The sequence below is a fragment of the Crocodylus siamensis genome, chromosome 2 (genome assembly GCF_052110815.1).
Source record: "Crocodylus siamensis isolate JL-2025a chromosome 2, ASM5211081v1, whole genome shotgun sequence".
Classification (NCBI taxonomy): Eukaryota; Metazoa; Chordata; order Crocodylia; family Crocodylidae; genus Crocodylus; species Crocodylus siamensis.
This window is the reverse complement of record NC_143396.1, coordinates 70,231,444-70,246,526: the sequence shown is the minus strand read 5'-3', so window position 1 is coordinate 70,246,526 and position 15,083 is coordinate 70,231,444. Positions and strand designations below refer to the sequence as shown.

Here is a 15,083-nt window from a genome sequence, read left to right as displayed (position 1 = left end):
CCTTCATGCCCCAGCCAGCCAAGCACTGTCTACACATTCACTGCTGCAGAGTTTTCTGTCTTGCTGCAGGGTAATACTTGTATTTACAAGTACTATCCTGGTAAAGACTAAATAAATATACTCAGGCCTAATTAGGCACACATCTGGATGCTGAGACATTTACTTTTCAGTTAATTAGTCAACTGCGCCTTAAAAGTTTCTTGTAGATGCACCCACAGAACTCCATGTTGCTACAGCTGCACTGCTACTGGTAACTGAGATAACCAGGTAAATGCTAGCTTGAGTATCTCTGTGCTACACAGCAGTCAGTGTACTAGCGCAATAACGTCTGCAATATGATAATGATGGGTGATCACTCACAAATGAGTCAGATTGTCTTCCAGGGATCTTTATAGTGAGTCCACAGGTGCCTCCATAGTCCAATTCTAGATCCACATGTCTTGTCATAGTGAAGACATGCGTTTCCAGGAGGGATGGGCACTGTGTTGTTGCGCTGAATGCTCTGATGTTCTTTTTGCTTTTTCCTCTTTTTTCCTCTTTTCCTCTTCTGCCTGTCAACGAGCTGCAATGTAGATATATTTTAAGACTCCTAAAGGTGGCTTAGGCACATGAAAATGGGTCTTAATAGCCAAGCCATTTATGGCTTGCAATGCTGAGTATAGCAATGTCTCAAAACCTTTAAAAATATTAGCATTTTACCAGCAGCAGGCCTTAATTTTTGATCAAGAAATTCCTTATTGTTTTTCATAGTACACTAATACTGTGATTATGTAAATGGAAAAAAATCTAACATTATGTAAGTTCACAAATCACAGCTCTACTTTAAAGTTCTAATCTACCTACTACATCAAACCACATTCCCATTTCTTTGCTTACCATTTAGTTTTCCCACCTGTAAAATGGGAATAATGATTCTAAACTCCTTTGTAAAGCATTTTACCAGTTGATGATGATGAGCACCGTATAAGAAAGAGCAAATTAAATGTTATTTATTAGTTCAAAACAAGAATGCCACATATTTTGAATTTTATATTTAAAAGATGAAACTTTAGTCTACTATGTACTGACAAAACCATAGTGCCATTGCTCCTTCTTAAAGGGGAAACATTTATTGCAATACTAAATGGTTTCACCTTTACAGATTGTTTCATTATTTCTTCTAAATAATTTCAAAGCTTGTACCTGTCTACACAGATCTTTCAGAATTCAACATGTTTATTACTAACTTATTTTGTTATATTTTTTATCATGCATTACTCAGCATTAGGACACAATGAATCTTTCTAACAATATGCAAGAATCAACAAAAAACAATTCCTTCCCAGTGTAGTATGCCTTCTCATTATAGCTGTGTCAGCCCCTCTTCATTGTACGTTGCTTGTAGTGCTGGATTTGACAAATATGCATTATGCAATCATTGGTTTAGCTTAAATTGTAAAGAGGGAACTGCAAATGCAGTTTGTTCAAATAATTCCTCAACTGACAGGAAAAACAGCTGGAGTTATCGAAGGAAAAATATACTGCAATTATAAACTTACCTTAAAAACAACTTTTGTTAATATGTGTGTGTATTTATGAAAAGAACAAAGTACAGATACATTTTGATATAAATCAGTTGTCTTTATAAGTTCTGTTTTCCCACATTATGACTGTGAAAATGAATGGCAGTATAAAGACTTCATGTGCAAGAACGTTTTAAAATTGATTTTTACCATTTAAAAGATACTTACTTCACAAGAGCAACATTTTACCACCCAGAACAAAGCTTGAGCTAATCAGACCTTGTGGAGAGAGAGTCTTGAAGGTTGACAGGTAGGATGGAGCACTCCTGATCCGCTGACAGGTTCGTATTCTACAACATAGGTCTTCAGCATATTCTGTTCCAATCAGTGAGATTCAAAAGCCACTTCTTTCTTTCTGCCCTTATTGAAGCTTGCTGTCCCAGTAGATTGATATAACAGTGAATAAAATGACCTGCCCTACCACCTGGCTCCACGATGAGCCCAAACTCTTTAGGAAAAACATAGTCTCTTTTAATAAACAAGGGATTCAAAATTATGTCTTTAGGGATATTCTGTCCCATCTTTAAGCACTTAAGCGTGGTGTATGACCCTAGCGGAGATGTAGAAGCTGGTGCCAGAGCTCCATCACTCTCCGTCACATGGTGACCATTAAGAAAAGAGGAGAATGACACCTAATTGGGCAACTAATAACCAAAGCATGAAACGGCAGTGACACAGTTTTTTGAAGAAGGGTGGAAGACTGCTGTACCAAAACAAAGGGACAGATACTGATTTGCAGAGCTTCCAGATAAGGGAAAGGGAACATCATGAAACTAAAAGTTGGAGCAGAAATAGCATTTGAGGATAGGCAACAAAGAATAAGGAAAGAGATCAATGTGAATGGAGAATCAATAAGGGGAGACAAGTTCATATAAAAAAATAATAGCAAGATCAAGACATTAGAAAATATAATTCTGTGAAAAAAGAAAAAACCAAATCTGAGAGTGTGATCAGCTGCATTAATGTATTGGAAAACTCATAGAGAATACAACAGAGGAATAAATAAACCAAAGCCTCGCTAGAATCATAATCAGAACATACTTTTCCATTTTACAGACCTTAGGCCTTTTAAAAAAGATTGTTCAAGATTTACTGGCTTTTAGTTTGCTTCCAATTTTTTGAAAAATAATTATGGGTTCCTAGCATTTGGACTGCAGTGGTTATCCGCAGGGAAACAGGTGAGAACTTCTGTTAGACCCAACACTACTTTGAACATTATATATTGCCTTCATTTGTTTTGGAAAAGATGATAGATATGTTTGCTGAATTCTTGGGACAATGTTAGTGGCCTCAGTTGTGGGAGCTTGGTGCCATTTGTTATGCAGGCGCGCACAACCTAGGGGGTTGTGTTTGATCTCCATCTGATGCTGGATGTCTAGGTAGCAACAGTTGCCAAGAGTGCTTTCATTTGTTCCTGGCAAGATCTGTATTTGTCACTTCAGGGTTTTATTACCGCAGTGTGCTCTATATGTACCACACCTTGATATTTTGGACAGATTTGTAGCAAATATAGAACCTTTTTATTTAATAATATATGCACGAAGACTGTATTACCCTGTGCTTGATAGTCTGCATTTGCTACAATTAAATTTTAAACTGAAGTTTAAATTGTTGATTTCCATGGGTTGTGCAGAACCTACCTTAGAAACTAGCTCCTTCCCTGTTCATGTAGGTGAAAGCTGGCTGCTTCAGAAGCACTGATGTATGCAGCCAGAAAATTCAGAGGAAGAATAACAAAGCAGCCATTAGATAATGGTGTGTAAATCTGCTTAGGTTCTCTCCAGTGGGATCCAATGGCAAATCCCTAGGAAATGAATCAAACTTAAATTAAGAAAGGGAAGAGAGGAAAAATACATACTAATGCTGATCCTAATGGAGACACTAATTTACTATTGTCTTGAATTCCTTGTGTGGGTTTTGGATGGGTCTTCTCCTTGTAAAATTTATTGAAGCACTTTAGTGCCAAAAGAAATGTGACAGCATCTTTGGTTTTCTTGTCTTTGTCTTTATTTATATACTTTCTTTCTTTATATTTGGTAGAGTGTTTCATTTAGTTTTCATTGTTTCCTGTTGATTCACTTTGACTTTCTTTAAACATAATATTCTTAGTGGAATGGACAATAGCTGCCAATAATATTCTACCTATTAGGTATGAATTTATGTTTAGGTGCCTACGTGTAAATCTATTCCACCCTGTTCAAGCCCTGAAAAATTAATTAATGCATTTACTTTTGTAATATACTGTCATCTTACCCTTACGATTAAGAGCCCCTCTACATGTACATGGCAGGATCAGATTCCATTATGCCTTATTGCTGGTACAGGGGAGCCCCTTCAGCTGATTCAGGCTCTCAGGGGTCCCTGTAGCAGGGAGACCACAGCTGATGCAGGCTTTGAGCCATGGGGATAAGTGAAGCACACATTAATGATGATGTCCCAACTGTGGGGGGGTGGGATGCCCCGTAAGTGGGAGATCACATCAACGGTGGTCCCCCAGACATGGGAGTACAGTGGGTGATCCTGTGACTGGGGGCCCTGTCAGTTGATGGGGCTCCCAGCCATGGGGTCTGGGAACCACCATCAAGTGGGAAATCCCAGGCTCAGGTTCACATTGGCCCTCTCACCTGGGAGCTCTGATCAGCTGACAGGGCTTCCAGCCACAGGGGTCCCTGGCCACATGTTCAGTTAATGGCATGATACGAAGCAGCAACAAAGTTATTCCACATATTTTGTGGAATAACTATGTAGCTTATTCCTCACTTTATCATGCCATTACTTGACTGAACCTGTGGTTGGGAGACCACCTACGGTCTGATTGGTCATGTCTACAAGAGCGGTGGAATGAGCAGTTGTTACTGCACAGTCATTTAGTACTTGCATAACCAAGTGCTAAATGACTGAGCAATAACTGGTATTACTGTGCAGTAGTATCCCTGCACAGGTTTTTTCTGATGCTGCTACACAGTAGGAATGAGCTACTCACATCATGGTTAGTGCTCCCCATGGTTAGTGCTACTGCACAGTAGCTTGTTGCTATTACACAGTAGTGTCTCATGTAGACACGGCCATTAACTGGTTAATCATGTCTTAAGTGTATGTGGAGATGGGGCCTCAGACACCGAGAAACAAGGGGGAAGATCTATACACTTTTTATATTGGCAGTTTCTTAGGGACTGAAGCAGGGTAAAACAGAATCACATCTTGGCATCTAAGCCATTTAGAGGCCTAATGTATGAAAGAAAACTAGGCCCCAAATGCTTTTTTTTTTTTTTGAGAGGACAGAACTTTCTGATTTTTGGTGGGGTTGGGGATGAGGTCACTGATTTCCTGTCTCTTCCTCTCTCCTTTAGAGTTGCTTCTGTTTTCGTATGTGCTATTCCTATAGTCTTTCTCCACTTACTTAGATCCTCAGTTCAATGTATTCTGTTGTCTTCTCCCTTTTTCTCAGTATTCTGTTTCTTTCTTCCCCTTTGAGGTGTCATACTGGCCTGTTTCTCACTATGCATTATTACCGTCTTTCACACTGGGATACTTTTGCTGTAGCACCCCCTCCAGAAACTTCCAGATCAAGATTCAGGTCAGTAACACTTCAATATCAGGAGTAAATTGGATGCTTATCTTGCTGGGATCCTATGACCCCAGCTGACTTCCTGCCCTTTGGGCAGGGGGCTGGACTCGATGATCTCCCGAGGTCCCTTCCAGCCCTGATGTCTATGAAATCTATGAAATCATGAAGTGACACATGTCTGACATTGCCAGATCCTGTGCAGTTAAGATAAAGAGAGGTTCAGGTACGGTCTTTGTTGTTTTTTTTCTCATCTATCCTTTAAGTTGGTCCTGTGGGAGGCTAAGGCCCTGAATCTATTTTCCAGGTGATCTTGTAATTAGTTGTGACCTATGTCTAATAATTAAGTCAGATGCACCTGTTATTTCCCTGATTCTAACCAGAAGTGCAAAGGAGCACAGTTACTGCACAGTTATGAGGGGCACTGGATTTGCTCCCTGGCTGAGCTGCTGCCACTGATGAATGCTCTACCTGCCCCAGCTGCTGCTTTTTTAGCAGCAGCAGCAGCAGCAGCAGCAGCACCGGGTTCTTTTGGAGTTCCCAGAATGGGTATGCTGCCAGGGCATGGTCTCTGAAGAGGGGAGGGGTTGGTCAGTTGGCAGCAGCTCAGCCAGGGACTGTTTAAGAGTGCCCAGCATGGGTAGGTCTACTGCCTCTGCTCTGAGAACCTATGCATCCCCACCCCTGCTCCTGGAACTGCACCCGCTACCCCCACTTTTGGAGCCGGTGATCCACTGCCTCCCCATTCTTGGAATTGTATGCTCTCCAAACTCTCACAGGGGTTGCTTTGAGTACCAGCTCTGTTTGTTACACCCCGGATATTTAGCTCAGTCAGAGCAAATTCCTAATTTTCCATCAAGACATGTATTAAGAGATATTTGTAGTAAGTAAAATACCCCAGAGAATTTGTTAAATGGGATGAAAGAATCTGGTTCCTTGTGCCTTTGCAATGCAGTACGAAATTTCAAATGTTTTAGAAAGTTACTCCATTATTACTACTTCAAAATGGAACCTTTAAGTAAATATTAGAAGTCATAAACCAAAAATGATGACACTGCTTTAATTGACCACTAGAGGGATCTGGTTTCATCTGCCTGTAGCAATTTTCTTTCAGTTGCTCACTCTATTTACTCTGGCCCAAATGTAATGAGTAATAACAAGTCAGGTGTTTGCAATGATCACAGAATACATAATTTAGGGCTTCACCAAAAAGGGCAAGGATTTATGCTGTTCTTTCATAGAAAACTGTCCAATCAACACACAAGAAGCAAGGTTTGGAAAGAACATTGTGATTTCTGGGGAAATGTGTATGATCTGGCTAGTGCTGATACACTCATTTTATATCATTTAAGCATCTTGAGCTGTCTTAGGAAAACAAAACTATTCTTGAAAAAATCAGAACAATTCAGTTCACCAGTCATTTTGAGGAGTTTCTTTTTCCTTGTTTTAATTGCTGTTTTGTGATCATTCATTCATTTATTCTGTCCCTTTTTACTACTTCTAAAATAGAAGTAAGCTGTTTGAATCAACAAGCCTACGCCAATAAAATCCTAGCCTCAGCTAATGGTGCTCTGAATTGATCAGGGATGTTTTCCAATCAAGAGAAAAACTTGTGTTTTAAGGAGTTTTACACCAAGAAATCTTTATTTAACATCTGATATCAGTTTCTTGGAGTTTCAGTGTGTGGGTACTTATAAAGAGCAGATATCTTAAAAGATGTGCTTGCAAATATTAACCTCCCAACTGATTTGAGTGGTCAATTTCAAAAATGGCCTAAGAGATCAACAAGTTGTATAATCGTATTTGTATAACAGATTCCATAGCTTCTGTCAACCTGAAAGTGGAAGCAAACAAAAGGAACCTGTAAATTGCTGCTGGTGAAAACTTTACTTGAAGAGCTATGGCAATGAGTTGAATGGAAGGGATTGGGACATTAATATGAACTGATTCAGTTATAGATTCCAGGAAGTATTTGCAGATACCAAACAATAAATGGAGTCTCTTATCTCCTTTGGGATGTTGTTCTTTTATTTTTACTGAACTGGAAAGAAATGTTGGTCAAATGGGGTAGCCAAGTATTTCTGGCCCAATGACTCTCATAAATCTACCTTACTCACTGGTATCTATTTTTCACCACCTCTTCATTCACTTCTTTTGACTTCTCTTTACTTCCCTTCTTTCCTTCTACTTTCTTTACATTTCCTCACATCTTCTCTTTCTCTTTTACTTCTTAGACTTTATGATCTTCATCCCTATTCTGTTTGCTTCTTCCCTCTTGTTCCATTTTTCCATTCCTTCCCACACTCTGTCTCCTTTCCTTCTCTCTACTCTTAACCATTTTTAAAGGCATCCTTGGAAAGCCACCTTACATCAGAAAATAGGACTTGTCTTTGCAGTGTGTTGCTAACATAGGTGTTTCCACAAAAATGAGCATAGTTACTGCATGTGTGTCCGTGTCCAAGTGTGCTGGAAGCCTATACCAACAGCTTTTATTATTGTGTTAATAAAAATCTTTCAGTCCAGTCAGACTGGTTTCTGAGTATCCAGAGAACATTTGTCTTGTGCTGACTTTTGCCAACTGTACAAAACACAGCCTTCATTCCATAATTCCCTAAAGACTAAAAGACAAACATAGAGAGATTCATAGAAAGAAACAACAAAAGGAGTTACCTCAACTAATATGTCTGTTTGGGTTGATATATTTTTATTTTATTCCCATTTGTACATCCCAGTATTAACAGTGTTTTGAGCATTACCTATTCCCCTTTTGAAACGTTGCTGTAGTAAACACTTACAGGGAACTTCTCTACCTGTGAAAGGATGGACTTGACATGGATTCATTCTGTTCTTGGTGCCAGTGGTACAGATCATAAGGCTAGTCTAACAGAGGATATGTTTTCAAATAACATGCACAATATTTACTACAAAATATACTGAAGAAAATCTGGTGGGAATGTTAGTCTTTGAAAAGGTGTCACTGCAGGGGTATAATTGGAGAGTTCTGGTAAGGAGAGATGCTGCTGAGTGCTGGAGGGGAAGGAGTGCCAAGAGCAGTAGGGGATAAGGGGTGGTAGTCTTAATGCTGCTGTGGGGTGGCCTGCCTGCCCCAGTTATTGATGCTCCAGCAGCAGCACAGGGTCCATGCACCCAGCTGCTGCACCCAGCAGCCACCCCACACCACTGCTGTTGTAGCAGCAGCTGGGTGCATGGACCCTGTGCTGCTACAACAGCAGTGGTGTGGGGTGGCTGCTGCTGGGTCAGGCACTCCCTGGGACGCTGCCATTCTGGCAACCCCCCACCAAGTCAGCAGCCAGGGCTAGTGCCAGGCTCTGCCTTCCTCAAGTTACTCTACTGAGTCTTTTGACCACTGTCATTTGTAGAAATGATTTACACTTCACTGAAAGAGTCTTCTAAGATACTAAATGTCCTTTTACAGGGAATGCCCAGTAAAACAAATGAATTTAGAGCCTTTACCTATACCCATACATATTAGTATTTGAGGAATAGGTCAGATACAGTACTTTTGCCCATTATTTTTCACATTCTGTAAAGTAAAATTAGGGATACGGCTAGTTGGTTGGTAATTAGTTGATTTAATTCATGGAAATTATTTGACCAAAGGGAAAATGGGGTGTGGGTTTGGTTTTTTTTTAATATCCACTTGTTTTCTTTATGTATCTGTGGGTTTTGTCATTATTACATTAAGCTGTTATATACATTCTTAAATAAAGTTTTCACAAATCACTTCAGGACTCACTGAAATGAACTGTGTTGGATTAAGAGTTCAATTGTTTTCAGCATATTGGTGTGTAGGAGGCAAAGAGTGTAAGAGGCCTTCCCTATTTGTGCCTTTCTGCAGGGGGTTAACAGGTTCTGCTCCTGCTCCATGTACTGTGGCATTGGCTGCACCAGAGAGGACTAAGAAGGTCTCATTCCCATTTCCTCACCATTGAGGATAGTTGATCTGACTCATGAGGAGTATGTGCTGGTCCCCGTCCAAGAATGGCAAGTGGGCATACTACCTCAAGGTTCCTAGCACAGGGCATCAGATAGTAACAGTGGCTCCAAAGCATCTGATGGGCACAGTAACTGTGCATCACCTTCTATCTAGATTATTGCCACAAGTGATTACTAAATGTCTTCCACAAAAATATTCCCATCTCCAATCCGTCTATAAAAAAACCTGAAAAAGAACAAATTTGGTATAGTCTTTTGTAGTCAATAGCACCAATTTCCATTCTCAGTCTGGAAATAAATTGCATACTTTGAGCTTTCCAGACAGTCACCCTGGAGGGGACTTTCTATAATGCTATGTTTAGCTTTGAAGCTCTCCAGACAGTCACCCTTGAAGACACATTCTGAAATACTTTTCAGTCTTTCTACTGCCTTTTTAGGTATGCAAGTTTGCCTTATAGCCTCTAGCATTTAAGGCAAAGTACAGACATTCAAAAAGCCTGCGGTGCAGATGCTCTTAGTATCGTGTGGTATTCAAAACACTCGAGATTAGGTTGGGTGGGAACAGAACAGATGTTCACTGTTTGGTGGCTGGGACTCGGAGCCTGCCTGTGCTGGCTGAGGCCAGCACACTGGGGGAATTCCCAAACACCTCACAGGGGCTGCTAGGGAGTACTGAGCCCAGATGAGAAGCAACTGTCCCTCCGTGGCCAGCAGGGCCCCTCTCCCCAGCCCCGCTCCCCAGGCCAGCTGTCTGCTGTCTGTATAGGTGGCTGGGGAGTGAGGGCGGGAATGGACCTCCCTGTCTCACAGAAACACCTCCCAGCTTGCTGGCTGGGGTTTTTGCGGGTGAGGGGGGTAAGCTGAGTAAGTGTGCTCTGTTCCCACCCTTGCCACCACCCCAGCCAAGCATCCTGACAGCTGCAGCTCAGAACTGCCTGGCTTTTCCCTGTGCTGGGAACTGGGGCAGAGGGATTGGAGCCCCCCTGCTGCGTGGACTCCCCCAGCTTTCTGGCTGAGGTCTTGGGTGCAGTGGACTCCATGTGGCAGGGGTCTCCATTCCTCTGCCCACCCACCAGCAGTTCCCATGTCAGTGATAAGCCTCAGTGCAACTCTGAACTGCAGCTGTCAGGAGGCTGGGGTGGGCAAGGGAGGAACAAATTCCCCCTGCAGTGCAAACCAGGCCTGCCTCTGCCAAGACCTCAGGCAGAAATCTGGGGGTAGGAGGGAACACATGACAAGGGTTTCCATTCACCCCATCCATCTGCCTAGCCACCCAGGGAGGAGACTGAGCCTTTTCTGTCTCCTCTCCGTGACGGCCTGGGGGCGGAGCTGGGCCAGTGCTCACCCAGAGCAGATGAGCACTGGCCAAAGTTAACAAGTCACCCAGGAGGGGGCCCCTGGGACGCTGGCGACCTACCTTGACTTGTGATGGGATCTGGTACAGATGTTTGATAAAGCGCTCTAACCTAAAGCATTTTAATCTGATACCACATCCATCCAGGGTGTATTTAGAGCAGGATCCACCATTTTTAGTGTTCTGTGCCATGAGTGTCTGTTCAACTATGGCTCTAGAGCACTTTCTGTGCACTTACTGCACAGTCAGTTCAACGTTTATACCTAGCCTAAGTATTTTTCCATTCATTTTTCTATTCTATTTTATATTGGCCCTTGCTAATTTTGGGGGTGGCAAGAGAGGAAATCATACAGGAATTTACTATAGCCAATCACTGCAGTGTTTCCCAGTAATAAGAGTCACAGCAAATTAACATTATGGGTATTGTCAGTTTTGAAAATGTTTGCAAGGTTGTGAATACATGCACCATTTTGGATGAATGAAACAGCATTCCCAATAAAACACAAACATAAATTTAAGTTCTTTAATTTTGGTGGGGGATATATAAATAATGATTTTCAGCATCGAGGGATCTTATCTGGCTTTGTTCATATTTTAATAGTTTACTCCTCTTTGCAGTTTCAGTAATTAAGTCTTAAGACATTCCAGAAAGCGTAAATCCTGCTGAGATGTTTAAGTTTGGAGCATCCTCTTGATGTACAAACAAAATAAAAAAGACACTTATCCAGGATCTTAACAAGCTGTTTTGCTTTTACCTTTGAAACACAATTGAATGGTAAAGTAATGTGGCCTATTCAAACAGTTTTAGTCTCATTGTTAACTAGAACCCCCTTTTGAAATTCATTGTCTTCAATTACATTTTTTAAAGAATTTTAATTATGTGCCTGAAAAGAATAAAGATGCTCCAGGCTCCATTTGTTTATCATGGAAGGCCTAAAAAAAAATGAGGACAGAGCTTCCCAGCTCATGCAGGGGTTGCAGAGAGAGAGAGATGACTTTTAATTCGACAAGTTCAGAGAGATTTCTTAGTTTGACGTGCACAGCGGGGGGTCTTTGAGCGCCTGGCAATACTTCAGCATTCTGCGCTTTGAAAGTCTTTCCCTGCAGCAGAAATTGTATCAAAAGCCAATGATAATATTCCCTGCAAGGTAAAGCACCCTATTGAAGATTGCTAGAGCTGTTTATTTATTCATCACAGTTTTTTTTTCTTTTAGGACATATCAGGCGTATAGGTAATAATTCACATAGATGATAGAAAAATGCAATAAATAAATAAATAAATACAATAAAAATCCCTCATTAATCTTTCACCTTTCCCTGCTTATACTTCTCCGTAGGCCACATGTAACTATAAAATGCTGTCACTGCCTGCCATTTGTGTGTGCGTGTATGTGTAGAATTTAATCGTCACTACAAATCTCAGCTTTTCCCTTTTTTTAACAAAATTGTCATTTCTGTCTAACTTCTACCACCAGCTGGGTACATAAGATGTTTATAGCCATTTCCTTCTACTAAGCCCTCAAAGTGATTGATTAATTTTACAGAAGGAGATTCAATTTCTTCAGGGTCTTTTTAAATCTTAATTTTTAAAGTTTCAGATAACTGTTTTCAAAGCCAAGATTAAAGCCTTATTTATATTCCAAAGATCAGACTTTTAGCGCTGTTGCATTACCTTCGTATGAAAAGTACATAATATGCTTTGCTTTTCTGTTTTTGTTTTGTTGTGTTTCCACAGCAGAGCTGGGACTGTGAGAGACGACAGCCTTTCCCCAGTGTAATGTCAATGTCGGCTATCACTTTGGCAGAATCAGCCAGCTCAGTGAAGACGAAAAAAACTCCTTCTTCCTGTTTTTGCTCATCTGCTGATGGCATTCAAAGTGACCTTCCCTTGTAAATATTGGTGAGTGACCACATGGGGAAAGCTGTTCCTTAGTGCAAAGGAGCTTGTTTCAAACTGTTGTGACCTGAGGGTACTTCATTGCTTAAAACTGCATTTTTTCCTAGGATAAGTATTAGGGAAACTATCTATACAAAATATGTACAGGGTATATTTGTTGTTTTAAAAATAGTATGATGTAGTTAACTACCTTTTTATTTTTTCACATGCAAGAGAATGTATGGAGCTCCAGGCTGCATTACATATCAGACTTGTAAGAAATAATCACTGTGAGAATACTTTTGTGATGTAAGCCCATCCCCACATAATGGATGAGATTCACAGCCCTATTCCAATTACTTTGCTAGATAAAAGATTTGAAATGGCAGAATACAATGGTGCAAAAGTCATGAATCTGGCAAGGAAAAGATTTTGCAGTCTAGGAACTATTGACACCAGCTACAAGCTGCTTTCTGATGCCCTGTTCACAAGTCCTAGTATAGGGAATGTGTCTGGCTTGGGGCATGCCAGACACAGCTCTGAGGGCCAGAAGGAATGATAATTTGGACAGCCTCTCATGACTGTCTAAAGTATGTCAAGAACCAGTCCAGGTCCCAGAGCAGCCTAGTACAGTGGGCCGGTGTGGGGGGCTCCACTAACTCCTTGTCAAAAAGCTCAGCACAAAATCTTATTCAGTGTTTAACAAGTAATTCCACCCTGGGAACTAATGGATAGAGAGAGAGAGAGTATAATTGATCAAGTCTGCTACTCATGAAAGAAAGACTTCACATTTTATAAACCATAGTTGTTAATGGTATATTAATATAAATATATATCGGCCTGGTTTGGAAAGATTTGGATAGCTTTAAATCCATAGATGTTCATGTGTGTAAGTAATTTTGATTTTATACATTAATAATTTTTAAAGATTTCCCTAAGAGAGACCACATTTTCCCACCATTACCATTCATTGTTATCTGCATTACTACAAATATCTTTCATTGCAGACAACAATAAAATAATTATAAGATAGCATTTATCACTTACAGGCATGTGTAGATGAAATGAGGGCCCTAAATTGAAGTGGTGGGTTTTAAAAAACACCACTTCAATTTAGGGCTAATTAAACCCCTGTGTCATGCACACACCCTGCTGACTTAACTGCCTCTCCAGTGGGATGGGGAGGGGAGGGTGAGCTGCTGTCGGGTGGAGCGGTCCCTGGGCTTCAGGGGGGGCCTGGTGCTTCCCTCCATGGCAGCAGCAGGCCTGCCCCAGGTGGCACCCGCCTGCAGGCACCTGACTCGGGTGGTCCCAGGGGGCACCACAGCCATGGAGGGAAGCACCAGGCCCCCACACAGCTCAGGCAGGCAGACAGGCTCCAGAGAGGGGGGAGAGGGAAGATCTGACTCACCACTTTTCTTGGTCAGAGTCTGTTTTCTGGGGCGGCTGCCAGGCTGCCTGCAGGGCTTCCTACGGAGCTGCATGGAGCCTGGTGCTTTGCTCCATGGTGGCTGGAATTAATGTGCAATATGCTGCCGAGGCATGCAAACACCAACACCATTAAGGCAGTGCAAAAACATTTAGCCTGCTTTAAAGTGTCGTGTACACACACCTCTTGTTTCATCTACACACGGCCTATGGTATCTAATTTTTTACAAGGAACACTATTTTTAAGTATGTCTTTTCAGGTTGATACAGCCTTTTAAAAAATACCTCATAAAAATTAGCAGACCATCAACCAACACGCTATAACAATGGAGTACTACTTGAATTGATTTTGATGGCATCAATCAGTAGAATATGTGGGTTAGGTTAGGTGGATGTAAGGGATGAAGTTAGTCCCATACTTGGTTTTCAGGCAGGCCATGACTTCATTTAGACAGTCGTTAAGTCTTTTCTTTGGGGATTATTGCTAAAATGATAAAGAAAAAACGTACAGTCTGTAGCTTTATGTATAGGAACATTTTGCTTTGCTCTTGTGTTCTAGCGTCTGTATCCCGGATATGAGGTGATTAGAAAACATGGAAAACTGAATTTCAAAATATTTAAATTTCAAAAATATGTGTATTAATAGAATTGGCTGCAGTAATTTTCAGGCGGGGTCAAAACTGATTTTACCTTTATAAAAGTTTAGAGAAAAACATTTGCACTACCCTTAACTGGATTGCTGTATGATAGTCTTAATAAAATAAAGAAATATTACCTATCCTGAATTAAGCAACAATTCAGGAAACTGTACTGATTTAGAAAAACATTTCCATTTTCATTTAAATTAATTTAACTCCATTAAAATTTACGGGGCTATTGAGGTTCAAGTAAGGGCAAGAAGAGGAGAGGTTCTAAAAGCTATACTGCTTCCAGTACCAATTCTAGTATTTAAAGAACTAGCTTGAGCATCTTTGCCCAACACTGCTTGGAGCTTTGTAGACACAGCTGGTATGTCTCAGGGGACACCTGTACATGTGACAGACCTCTGCTTTGACACATACTAATTAGCATATGTCAGAGCAGACTCGATTAATCAAGTCTGCTGCAAGTCTACTGGAGTGTGCTAATCAGCATGTTCCAGCAGCCTCCGTGCCACAAGTATTCAATGTCCCTGCATTTCAAAATGGCAGTGGGGGCACTGTAACTAAAGCTCATTTAATGAGCTTTAGTTTAAGTGGCCTCATTGACATTTTGAAGTGCAGGCCACTGAATATACATGAAGTTCTGAGAGCCACTCTAATTAAAGCACCCGCCCTCCAGCCCAGAGCATGTATATAGAAG

At 41.1% G+C, this 15,083-nt stretch overlaps 1 protein-coding gene across 6 annotated transcripts in view; it reads left to right on the top strand.

Annotated features, from left to right (window-relative positions):
- Positions 1-15,083, top strand: part of TENM3 (teneurin transmembrane protein 3) — a 2,356,642-nt gene that overhangs the window by 1,096,054 nt on the left and 1,245,505 nt on the right. For all 6 annotated transcript variants that reach the window (XM_090036139.1, XM_090036135.1, XM_090036141.1 and 3 more), the window contains exon 6: positions 12,174-12,338. The gene's annotated coding sequence lies outside the window, so the exon portion shown is untranslated. The remainder of the gene's footprint in view (positions 1-12,173; positions 12,339-15,083) is intronic.